An 11,405-nucleotide genomic window follows, 5' to 3' on the forward strand; every position below is an offset into this window, starting at 1 on the left:
AGAAGTCCCTTCCAAGAGCCACCCCCTCCCCTCCCCGCCTCGCGCTGCTCGGCGGCCGCGGTTCGACTCCCGTCCCTGCTTCCAGCTGAGGTGTAAGTGCATCGATTTCCGATGCTGCTGGGTTGGTTGGTTTTTTTTTTTTTCTTCTCCTCTCCCTCTCTTCTTCCCTTCCTTGCTCTTTGGAAGCTTGAGACGGAGGGGAGAGGAGGCGCTCGGAGACTGCCGTTGGAGGGCACGGAGAGGGACCGAAAGGGACTGGGGGAGGGGACCCAGACCGACAGACGGACAGACCGAGAGCCTGAGAAGGAGAGACAGGGTTGTGGGAGGGAAGGAGAGGGCCTGCGAGAGTGCGAAGAGAAAGATGCCGGGGTGGAGGCAGAGGCGGGGAACGGAAAGGCATCAAAGCTGGACTAGAAGCCAGCCGGACGGGTGGAGGGTAACGAGAGGCTAGACGGGTCGCGCCGAGCAGTACGGGGAGCGGGGATCCTGGAGGGAAGAGGAGGCCGGGTGACTATGGGGGCTCGGAGCTGTCAGTCTGGAGGGGCCTGAGACTCGGCGGCCCCCCGCCGGCCTCAGGATGGGTGAGGAACGGCGGCTAGCAGGCGGGCTGATGGATGGGCAAGCTCACCACGGGTGGGAGGATGGGAGGGGAGGTGGGTACCCTTAATCTTTGATTTTTAGGTTTTGCCTGAAGTTGGGTTGTTTGTTGCTTTTTGGTTTTTGAAAGGTGCTACTAGTAGGTGAGGGGAGGCCACCGCTCCTGTTCAAGGTGAAGTGTGCCTCTCCTAGCCCCCCAACTCTCCATCCGCTCTTGTCTGTCCCTCTCTCTGAATAGCTCTATCATTGAGCACTGGACCACGCTGCGCCTGTTGCCCTGCCGATCGCTGTCCATGTCCCTACCTCTGGATCTTGCCATTCTCATTCATTCTCCCCACCCCTCCGTCTCTGGGTCCGGGTCCGTCTGTGTGTCACTGTCTCCGGATGTGACTTCCTATCCGGGCGATCCTCTCGCTGTGTGTTCTTGTCACTGTGTGTCACACCTTGGCTGCCTAACTGGTCTACCCATCTAGGACTCCGTGCCCTTTCCTTCAGGGTCTGAATGGATCTCTCTGGCCTTTTCAGGCTGCCTTGGAGTTTGCTTATCAGTCATGATTGATGATTGTGGTAGTCACTGGTCAGGGGCCTGGAAGAGTGGAGGGATAGGTGTATCTCCCTCAAGGATTCAAGTGCCCTTTCCGCATAGCCAGGCCGGCCTCGTCTTTGGTCTTCACCCAGGGAACTTTGGAACTTCCTAGCATTGTTAACTGTCCCCTTTGCCATGTGCTTGTGTCCCCCATCAGGACCTCACCGCTGGTCTCCTGCGTGTCACCTGCCTCTCCAGGCACTTCCCACCACATAGTTCTTCATCACTGACTCGATTTTCCTCCCTTCCCTAACTTTACCATTATATATTTTTTTCATTTCCCCGTTTTGTTTCACCCCCTTTTTTCCCCATCCCCATCTCCCATGATCTCCTTTGCCTATTCTTCACCTTTGTTCCTGTAATCTGTCCTCTTCCTCCCTTTTCTCTTTGGTCACCCTAAGTTTCTTGTATTTCTTACCCTCTCACTCAGCATTTTAACTGCAGCAGCCAAAAATACCAGGGAGCAAAGGGGCTGGGAGAGTTGGGGAGTATGGTTAGTGAAGGCACATAAACAGGCCAAGAAATCAATTTAATGGGCTTCCAGGGGCATATAACCCCTTCATCAGTCAGAGCCATTATGTTTCATTTACTGTCAACTTTGATTTTGTAAGGGGACATTCTCTGGGACTCAGAGCTCCACCCTGCTTGGTTGCCCCTTGTCCTTCAGTTCATTCTAGACCCTGGTGGCTTTTTCTCTACTTTCTAATTTGTCTTCTTCCTGGGTCCTTGATCTTATCATATTTGGATTCAGTGTGCTTCAGGAGGCAGTTTTCATCCATGTGACAGAAGCTATCTTATGCAAAGGGCCAGGTTCATTCAGGCCTAAAGAATGGGAAAGGTGGATAAAGAGTGGGAGAGTTTACCTTGTTTTAAGCTCATTGTTTTTCCAGACTTCAGGGGCTTGAAGGATAAAAGGAGGTAGATATGGGCAGAAGATGGAAGATTTCAGCGGTGAACAGGGACAGAAAGGAAGAGGAGAGAAATGCACAGGGTAGAGAAATGCATGATGTGAGGAACACGCAAAGGAAGAGAAAATTCATGCAGGATGGGGGCAGGGGAGGAATCGGGGTGATTCATGAAAAATTGGGAGAATGAAACAAAGTATGAGTTAATAAATAATGATACAGAAGGAGAAAGGGAGAGAAAGGATAGACTATTTCTCAAGAGGAAGGTCAACAGAAAAAGCAATATGAAATGAATAAATACAGTGTTAAGATGGGGGAAGGGAGGAACTAAAGAATAAGATGAGGTGGGAAAACATGGTACAAAGAAGGGGAATGGAAGGCAAAAAGAGGACTGCTGAAGCAGATCAGAGCTGCACGGAGCTTGGTAGGGAAGAGGAGAGGATGAGGTATCAAAGGAAACAAATGCCTCTGGAGTGAGAAGGACACAGCATGATGGATGCAAAGAGAGCGCCGCAGGAGGGGCAATTTGGAAAAAAGGCAGAGCAGAAATACCATTGGGTGAATCCCCAAAAGAGAGGGATGCCAGAGGAGAGGAGAGGAAATGCAAAGATATCTGGTGAAGAGGAGAGATTTGGCTCATTCTGTTGGCCAAATTCTTCACTAAGCTACTGCAGGCCTTTGCATTTCATTCCCAAGCCAGGGCAACAGTGAGCACAGAGATTAAAAAAAACACTAGAAATTCCCATTTACTTTAACTGATAGGAACTGGAATCTTTCTAGCCCCTGAGCACCAAAGACCTACAGCCTCTGATGTCATAAATTGCTGGTGTTGCCTTGGCAACCTGACAGGGTTCCTCCCTCCATGATGTCAGAGCAGCGGGTGTTACCTTAAAACCCACAGAGGAACAACTTGCTGCTTTGCTGGGGATCTGTACACATATTGGCGAGGGCCATAGTCAAATCTGTAGGATTCCTAGGTTGGTAGCTTGACCTTGCCTCCCTGCAGCTATTCTTAGCTCTAAATGAAGTCTTGTTTGTGGGCACCTGAGGTTCACTAGAGCCTGCAGGAGCAAAAGGAAAGGATCTCAGGAGACCGGGGCATTGAGGATAGGATGGTAGGACTGAAAGACAGGCAAAGAAGGAAGAGAGTGGAAATGGGCAGTTACAGAATGTGAAAGGAGAAGGGCTTTGTGAGCAGGAAGGAGAGTTACTAAAAATTTAAGATGTAGCTCGCTTTGGGCTTTGGGTTTAGGAATAGACACGAAGCTGGAAATGCAGATTAGAGGGGATAGGAGCCATGTGAGAGCCGTGTGAAGCAGAGATACAGAAAAGGAAGGATCTTGAATGGAACTTGGCTGTGAAGGTAAAAGTGGGGGTGGGGTGGGGGGACTCTGAGAGAAGCTGTCAGTGAGAGACCCAGGGTTAGTCCTGATGGCCATATGAGCCGGCACTGCCTGTGTCTAGTTTCTGATTGTTTTCTAGCACCTAGCACAATGTCTGTCACACAGGGGATGCTTAATATCTATTGATCAAGATGGTGAATAAATAAGAGGAGGCTAAGGAAGAGGTGCCCGCCTTCCTTTCACCCCAGCTCTCAGGCCTAAGTCTGCATAAATGGGCAAGTTGAGGAAGCAGACACTGGAGGAAAGGACTGGAGGGCAGTTACCAGAAGTGCCTGTGAAACCTGAGGCGGAGAGAAGAGACACTGGGTTAGGGGCACACTCAGAGGCATCCAGGGCTGATTCTAGGGGCTGATCTGGGGAGTCTGCAGAGATCCTGGGAGAAAACATGAATGAACAGTCTTAGAAGCCCAGGAGGAAGATATGGAGGAGTGTTCTTGCCTGGAGAATCCTATGGACGGGGGAGCCTGGTGGGCTGCCGTCTATGGGGTCACACAGAGTCGGACACGACTGAAGCAACTTAGCAGCAGCAGCAGCAGCAGCAGAGAAAGGAGGTGATTTCCAGAAAAGGTTAAGAGTTGTTTCTAAAGACAGATTTGGAGATTTGAATTGGAAGTAGCATCCTTAAAAAAAAAAAAGGAAGTAGCATCCTTAACCCACCCCATTCCCAGTCATGAAACCACAATGGAATCTGCCATATGTAAATACGTAAATACACACACATGCATGCGCACAGACATGCTAGCCACAGAGTTCATAAATCAATACAGACCCCAAATCTTGCCCAAATCTAGGCAATTACGAGGAAGTCAGTGTTGGCCAAGTGGGCCAAAAGGCAGAAAGAGGCACAGACTTAGATGCAAGAAGCCCTAAGAGGGAGGGCCTTGACCTCTGACTATGCATTGCGTTGTTGGAGTCTAGAGGTATAGAGTAAAACAGGAGATGGCAAGAGATGCACAGCTCATCACAACTCTGAGATCTGTGAGCAGGCTGCTAAACACAGAAGCCGTAGAGGAAAAGGATGCACCCAATCAGGAATTATAACTTAACCTGTGCCTGTGGTGAAGAGTCAAAAATGCCCTGAAAAAAAAAAAAATGCCCTGAATGGATCAAAGGAGTGTAGGAAAGAAGCCCTGGAAGAGAGGTCGCAAAGCCCTGAGGGAGAGCCTGTCTATAATAAGAATGGCCAGGGCAGCTGGAGAAGGGTCTGGCGGGCGGGGGCCTCCAGCGAGGACGGTGGCGGTGGATGCACTGTCAGCCGCTGCCATGGACTTGGGCAGCTCATATTTTGCAGCAGGCGACAGGCTGTCGACACAGCGGTCCTTTACCTCACCGTTAGAAACTCATTTCATTGATTTTTCCATCTTTCTTCTCTGGCTTCTCAGTCATCCCACCACTCACTTTTCCAGAGCCCCTTGCCTCTCTGTGGAAAGCTCCAGGGGACTGCCTGCCCACCCCTCCTCCACCCTAGGCCAGTGAGATAGGGTGAAGGATTTAGAGGTGCCTTTCAGCACCCTGAGGTAATCCCATTGGCTCTCACTGCCCCCCTCTTACAGGCACACGTGCAGACCAGGGCCTCTGTGTCCACTTGTCTAGGGTACCCAGCTAAGGGGCTGACAGAGCCGAGATCCACCTGTTCTCCTGTCACCAAGCTGTACATACTTGGAAAAAGACACCTTTTCCTAATCCCTCCCAAGACAGCATAGCACCCCCTCAAAATATCTCTTTCAAAGTCAAATGAGAGAATAGGAGCTGCCTCTGCACTGGGGCAGGAATACAAGGTTCCAGGACGGGAATCACAGCAGGACCATCCACTGGAACAGTGATGGCACTGGGGCCTGAGCAATTAGAAGGCATAAGTAGCGCTCGGTTTTTGCGGAGAGAAGAGGGCATTCATATGCAATGTGGTCCTGTGTAGCGTGTGGAAGTGCACAGTTGGAAGGGCAGGGGTGGGTGAAGAAATGTTTACTTCCTGTGTAGACATTTCTGCGGTGCCTCCTCCAGTCACAGCCAGCTACCTTCAGTTTCTCCCTTTGGGGCTGGGATTGGGCTAAAGGTCAAGAGTCAATTGTCAGTCATTTGGCTTCTCAGTGGAGGAGGGCAGAGGGTGGGAGGGGAGTGTTAGTCTGTGTTTCCCTGGGGAACTGATGGGGTGAGCACCATTTCCATCCTCAGATTTCTCATTCCCTGTCTTGTCGGTAACACCCTCCCACCCCCCACCGCAAGGCCCTCTGGCCCATCTTTCTCTGGTCTTGGTAAGGTGGTTTCTCTGGAACCCAGTGTGTCTTGAGTCTCTGAGTCTGGATTCTGCTGCTTGCCTTGACTCAGGTGCCTGTCATCCCTTATCACAGTTGTCTTCCTTTCAATCCAGCCATTTCCACCTTCTGTATTACTTTTCTTGCTTGTACCACAGACTCCTTCCTCCCATTCCCTGCTTCAAACCTAGAGATAAATCCTAGTGCTTTAGGGACAGGAGTGTGCTTGAGGTTAGGAAAAGGGAAGACTGAGGAAGGCCAAGACAGGGAGTCAGGGAGGCAGGGCAGGGAAGAGTGGGAAAAGGGGAAACCGGGAGAATAGAACAAGAAAGGTATAAACCTTTGGAGCCAGGAGAGCCGGAGGGAAGGCCAAATAATTTAAATGAAAAAGGAGGGCGGTAGGCTGAGGCTGCGAGGACTGCGAAACGGAAGAGAAAAACCCGGAGCCTGACCCCCTGCAGAGAAATGAAGGCCGGGAGGAGGAGGGGAGGCCGAGTGGCTGTGGGAGAGGCTTAAGGCGGAAAAGGCAGGCGGCCGGCTCGGCCTCCGCCTCAGTCCTGAGTTCAAGCCGTGCCGGCTCTGACCCTTGTGGGAGGAACTGAAGTGGCAAATTAACGACGATAATGAAGTCACTGCTCCTTGTTTGTCTTTGCAGGTTTCCCCTTGAGATTTGTCCTTTGGCCAGACGGGGCACCGTGGGGGAGGGGAGGGCCCGCAGCAGGGAAGGGCGGGGGAGGGGAGCGGAGAAGGGGACGGGGGGATGGAGACGCAGCGGACAGACAGACCGGGGGTAGGCAGAGGGAGGGGTAAAGGAAGCCAGGAATGGAGGAGAGGAGGGCAGGGGAGGGAAGCGCGGAAAGATGGGAAGGGAAAGAACAATGGGGAAGGGGAGAGGGAAGCCTGGAAGGAGGAGCAGAGGCCCGGGAGGGAGAGGAGCGGTGGCAAGGGGAAATGGCGAGCCGGAGGGGAAGAACGTGGCCGGGGCTGTGGGAGCTGCAGCTGGCGGGGCTGGGGGCGGGGCCTCATCTCCATCTCTAATGGCTGTGAAATGAGGTTAGCTCCATTAGAGGCGGTGAGAGTGTAACGAGATCACACTCATTAGGGCTGGGCCATCCCAGTAATTACCACCACCCCAAACACGCCCGCGCCAGCCGGGCCACCGCGCACAAACAAGCACGCGGCAGCACACCCGCACAGGACACCCCTACCTTTGAACGGGAAACCCAGGGCCCCAGGGGGTGTAACCGAGAGCCTGGGGGGCCCCTTCGCTAACGCCGAAGAGGTGCCCGGACAAGGCTATAGCCAGGCCCTCGGCCACACATAAGAGCAGAAAGCAGTAAACACACACACACCCCAACTCAGGGAGTTAGGTAGGTGGATGAACAATTATCGTTCCCATTTATTGATCACATACAAAGTGCCAGTCTCAATAATGATCATCTCAATGGGCACAACTCTATAAGGAACTATTCCCCATTCTATTTATGAAGAAACAAGCTTTAAGCAACCCACCCTGAGGACATTTACATCATAGGGAACAGAACTAGAATTTGATTCCAGACAATACCATACCGTTTTTTTTTTTTTTTTTTCTTAAGTTCATATTACTATTGAGACTTCCCTGGTGGCTCAGACAGTAAAAGCGTCTGCCTACAATGCGGGAGACCCAGGTTCGATCCCTGGTTCAGGAAGATCCCCTGGAGAAGGAAATGGCACCCCACTCCAGTACTCTTGCCTGGAAAATCCCATGGACGGAGAAGCCTGGTAGGCTACAATCCATGGGGTTGCAAAGAGTGGGACACGACTGAGTGACTTCACTTTCACTTTTCATATACTATTATGAATACACATGTGTAGACTTTCAGAATTTATCACAAATCTGTGGTAGCTATCTCCATTTCACCTCCAGTAGCCAGACAGACACAGACATGCACCCAGAATGGCCAGGGCCCCTGCACAGACAGCAGTGGCCCATCTTACTGTAACAACTGGGAGAAGGCCCTGACAAGCTCAAAGAGCGCGACAGCACGTACGCTCAAGGCAACACACACAAGGGCAGAGGAGCACACTCAGACTCAAAGATCTCATTCAAATACCTACCAGCCCAAGCTTAAAGGCTTACAAATTAACTTGAGAGCAGAGTGCTGGAGTCAGGCTACCTGAGGCCAATCTCGACTCTATTTTCCAAGTAAGAGACCTTGAAAATTACATAACCCATCTAAGTCTGCTGCCATGTTTGTAAATGGGAATGACTAGCTGTATCTATTTTATCAGATTGTAGTGGCAGATTAGGTGACGTGATGCTTCCAGAGGGCTCAGCACACTACCTGACACATGATAAACATTTAAAGATATTATTTGTTGTTGTTGTTGTTTTAATAGTATTTAAATAATCATTACCATCACGAGGGTTCATGAGAATCAAAGAACGAGAAGGATTTTATATACACAGCCATTTACAATGGTACCCTTCCAAATAATTCTAGAAGAATTGCATGTAATTGTTTTCAAGCTCAGGGAGATCAAAGATCTTCCACAGAGGTCCCCCGTGCCAGGATCAGACAGGGTCCGGAATCTGAATTCAAGGGTGCAGCCCCCTGTTCTCACTGTGGAGTGCTGATACAGAAGAAGAGTTCGGCGCTGACTTGGTGCGGTTATCTAAACCTGGGTCTCTCCAGTGCGCCTGAAGACCACACAGCTCCGCACACTGCTGTCCTAACACTTCAGCATCATTGAGGGAGACACATTGGCAAGAGGCTCCTGTTCTCTCTGGGACATCCTCAACTCCAGCAGCCGGCATGCTGCGGCACATCTCAGCAAAGTGACGCAAGTGTGCACGGATGTCCCTCTCTGCTTGTGGTTTTAATCTGTAGCTTCCCTTTTAGCCCCGTCTCCTCCCTCCCTCCCCCATCTTCTTCTTCTCAGCCTCTCCTTTCTCCTCACACCCCACCTATTTCCCTTCTGCCTACCTTCAGCATCTTGCAAAGTGTAAGAGATAACCTCCTTGCTCCATCCTTCTCAATGGGGACAGGCCCCTGCCCAATATGATGCCACAGCTGGGAGGTCTTGAGGAGACTCTGATTGCAGTATTTACCTGTGCAGATCAAGACCCAACTCCCTGCCCCTTCCCTACCTCTCCCTCCCTTTTCCCTCCCTCCTCTTATCTGCCTTGGCTGTCCCTTTCTTCACTCTCTCTGATACTCCTTTCCCTGCCTGCCTCAATCCCTGCCATTCTTATTTTCTCTCTTTTGGACAAAACTTCTCTTGCACAAAGTACGCACTCCCTAAATGTTGGGGTGCTGGGGAGAGATCTAAAAGACATAGGTAGAATTAAAATGGAGGAATAGGAATACCTTTTTTGTTGTTTTCTTTTTAAATATAGAAGGTGAGCTTTAGAGACAGAGGCAGTGATCATTTTAATGCAGGGAGAAGACATAATAGTTTTGATCCAAGTGTGAACCTGGGCAGAGCTTCCAGTCTCTGGTTTGGGATAATGGGGTGTATCTAGACCCAGCCATCAAGAGGGCCTGTGAGAAATGAACACTGCTGCTGGGCAGACTAGATTGAAATCCTACTCAACAAAGAATTGCCCTCAGTTAAAGGGCAGAGATGAGAGGAAGAGGCCAGGTCAAGAAGGGGTAAGACCGAAAGAAAGCATTGGCCTAGCTGTACACATCTTGCCCAGCTCTTCGGGGAGAGGTGGGGTGGGATGAGGTGCAGTGCAGGGAAAGCCAGAGAGAAGGAAAGGAACTGACCTGATGGACACCAGTATGGGCACTTTTCACATGTTACCTGCACGTCTTCACAAAAGCCGGGTGAGGACAGCTGTGTGATCCTGCAGATGCACTGGAGAGACCCAGGCTCAGCAAAGGACACGAAGCCAGCTCTGAACCCTTCTGTGTGAGCACTCTAGAGGGCCAGGGAGTTTCCAGGTGAGGAAACAGACTGGATAAGTAACTTACCAAGGTTGCACGGCTGGTGAGTGGGGACAGCCAGGACTGAACCTGGGTCTGCATGAATCCTTAGCCCATGTTCTTCCACTGCCTTAGAAAAGAAATCTCATCTGGTTAGAATTTATTTGCTGTTGGTACCAACTGATCCCCCTAATGTGGGCTCACAGACTCCCATCTTCCCCTTCCCTCTGTGGCTGCCTCTTGAAAGCAACAGGTTGAAACCAAAAGGAGAGAAAGGCGGGACAAAGTGAATGTGGAGGGGGCAGCTTGGAGTCAGGGGTTTCAGAGAAGGAAAGGAAAGTTCCCCAAAACGGGCTCTAAGGAAGGAGAATAGATGGAACAATTGAAAAGTTGGCAAACAAGTCTAGAGGGCTCTGACTGGAAATCACTGTATGCAAATTGTAAGCAAATATGTCTGGTGCCCTCTGGCTGACTTTGCTGGGAAGGACTTTGCCCTGCCAGTGGGTTTGAAGAAAAGTGAGGAGAGGCTTTGTTTTTAAAAGGAGGGGAGCTGGGAGGAGAAAGCCACTGTTTCACCAGGCAGGCCTGTCCCCTCCTCAGTGATGTTCCCTTTGTAGCCACTAGGGAGCATTCCTGTCGCTTTCCCGCTCCAGCTCTGCCCGAGATGGGAGGGGCTCCAGCTCCAGAGCGAGCGCCCCTGGCCAGCCTGGCCCCTTGGTGAGGGGCACATTCCTTCCTCAGGCCTCACTTCTTTGGTCCTTCCTTTGCCCTTGTCCCTTTGGCTCCTTAATTCTCAAGATTGTGAGGTCTGTTCTGCCAAGTGTGGTCTCAGAGACCCCCCTTTGCGGTTTTCCGCTTCACATCCAAGCCTTTCTGTCACTCTCATAACATCTTCAGTAGCTCTCAGGCCCTACAGGCTGTACTGAAGGTTCCTGGAAGTTCCCTGGCTTCTTCCTGTTCTAAGTACAGTGTATCTGCCCCCCTGAACAGTGAGGGCATATCAAGAAGTAGGAATTCTTGTCCAGCTCTTTACAGGGTGCTTCTCGGCCCTCCTCCCGTTGAGGAATATCTGTTCAGAGACTCTCATGATGGGGCAGCTAGCAGCGCCATCCCCCGACCTGGCCACGAAATTTGAAAGCAGCACTCCATCCTTTCCTGCTCACCTTGAGGAACAGCCAGGGAGTGGGGTCTGCACCGAGGAAGAGAGAGGCAATACCAAAACCAATCTCTTCTGTCTCCCACAGCTTCCTCTCCATCTTCCCCTCTCTCCCCACCCTGTGAGGGAAGGAAGCGTTAGGGAAGGAGATGGAATGGAGGGGCACCGAGGGAGCTCTGGAGACTGAGGGCCATTTTGGAGCTGGAAGATTCATCTCCGGGGATGACTACACCCTCAGAACTCTCCACCCTCCCTTGGCTCCAGGCCTGCCTCCTCCCATCCCCCTCGGTGGCAGCAGCCTTGTAATTTAAAGCTCTCTCTGTCGCCTCTAATGTGATCCTCTCGTTTTATTGACTCTCTCTGCCGTCTGTGGCGCCCCTTCACATCAATCTCTGCTCTAATCACACCGCCACCACCGCCTGCTCTGTCTCCCCTAACCCCTCTCCTTAGGGCCCCCGGCCCTCGCCTCTACCCAGGTCCTTCCTTTTGACTGCCCCCACTTACACCCTGCACCTGATTTGCCCTCTTCCTCCTTCCGTCCTCCACACACAGGAATGCCAAGACCTTTGAGGACTTGCCTTCTCCCTAGCCC

Source organism: Bos mutus, chromosome 10, assembly GCF_027580195.1.
Source record: "Bos mutus isolate GX-2022 chromosome 10, NWIPB_WYAK_1.1, whole genome shotgun sequence".
Lineage (NCBI taxonomy): Eukaryota > Metazoa > Chordata > Mammalia > Artiodactyla > Bovidae > Bos > Bos mutus.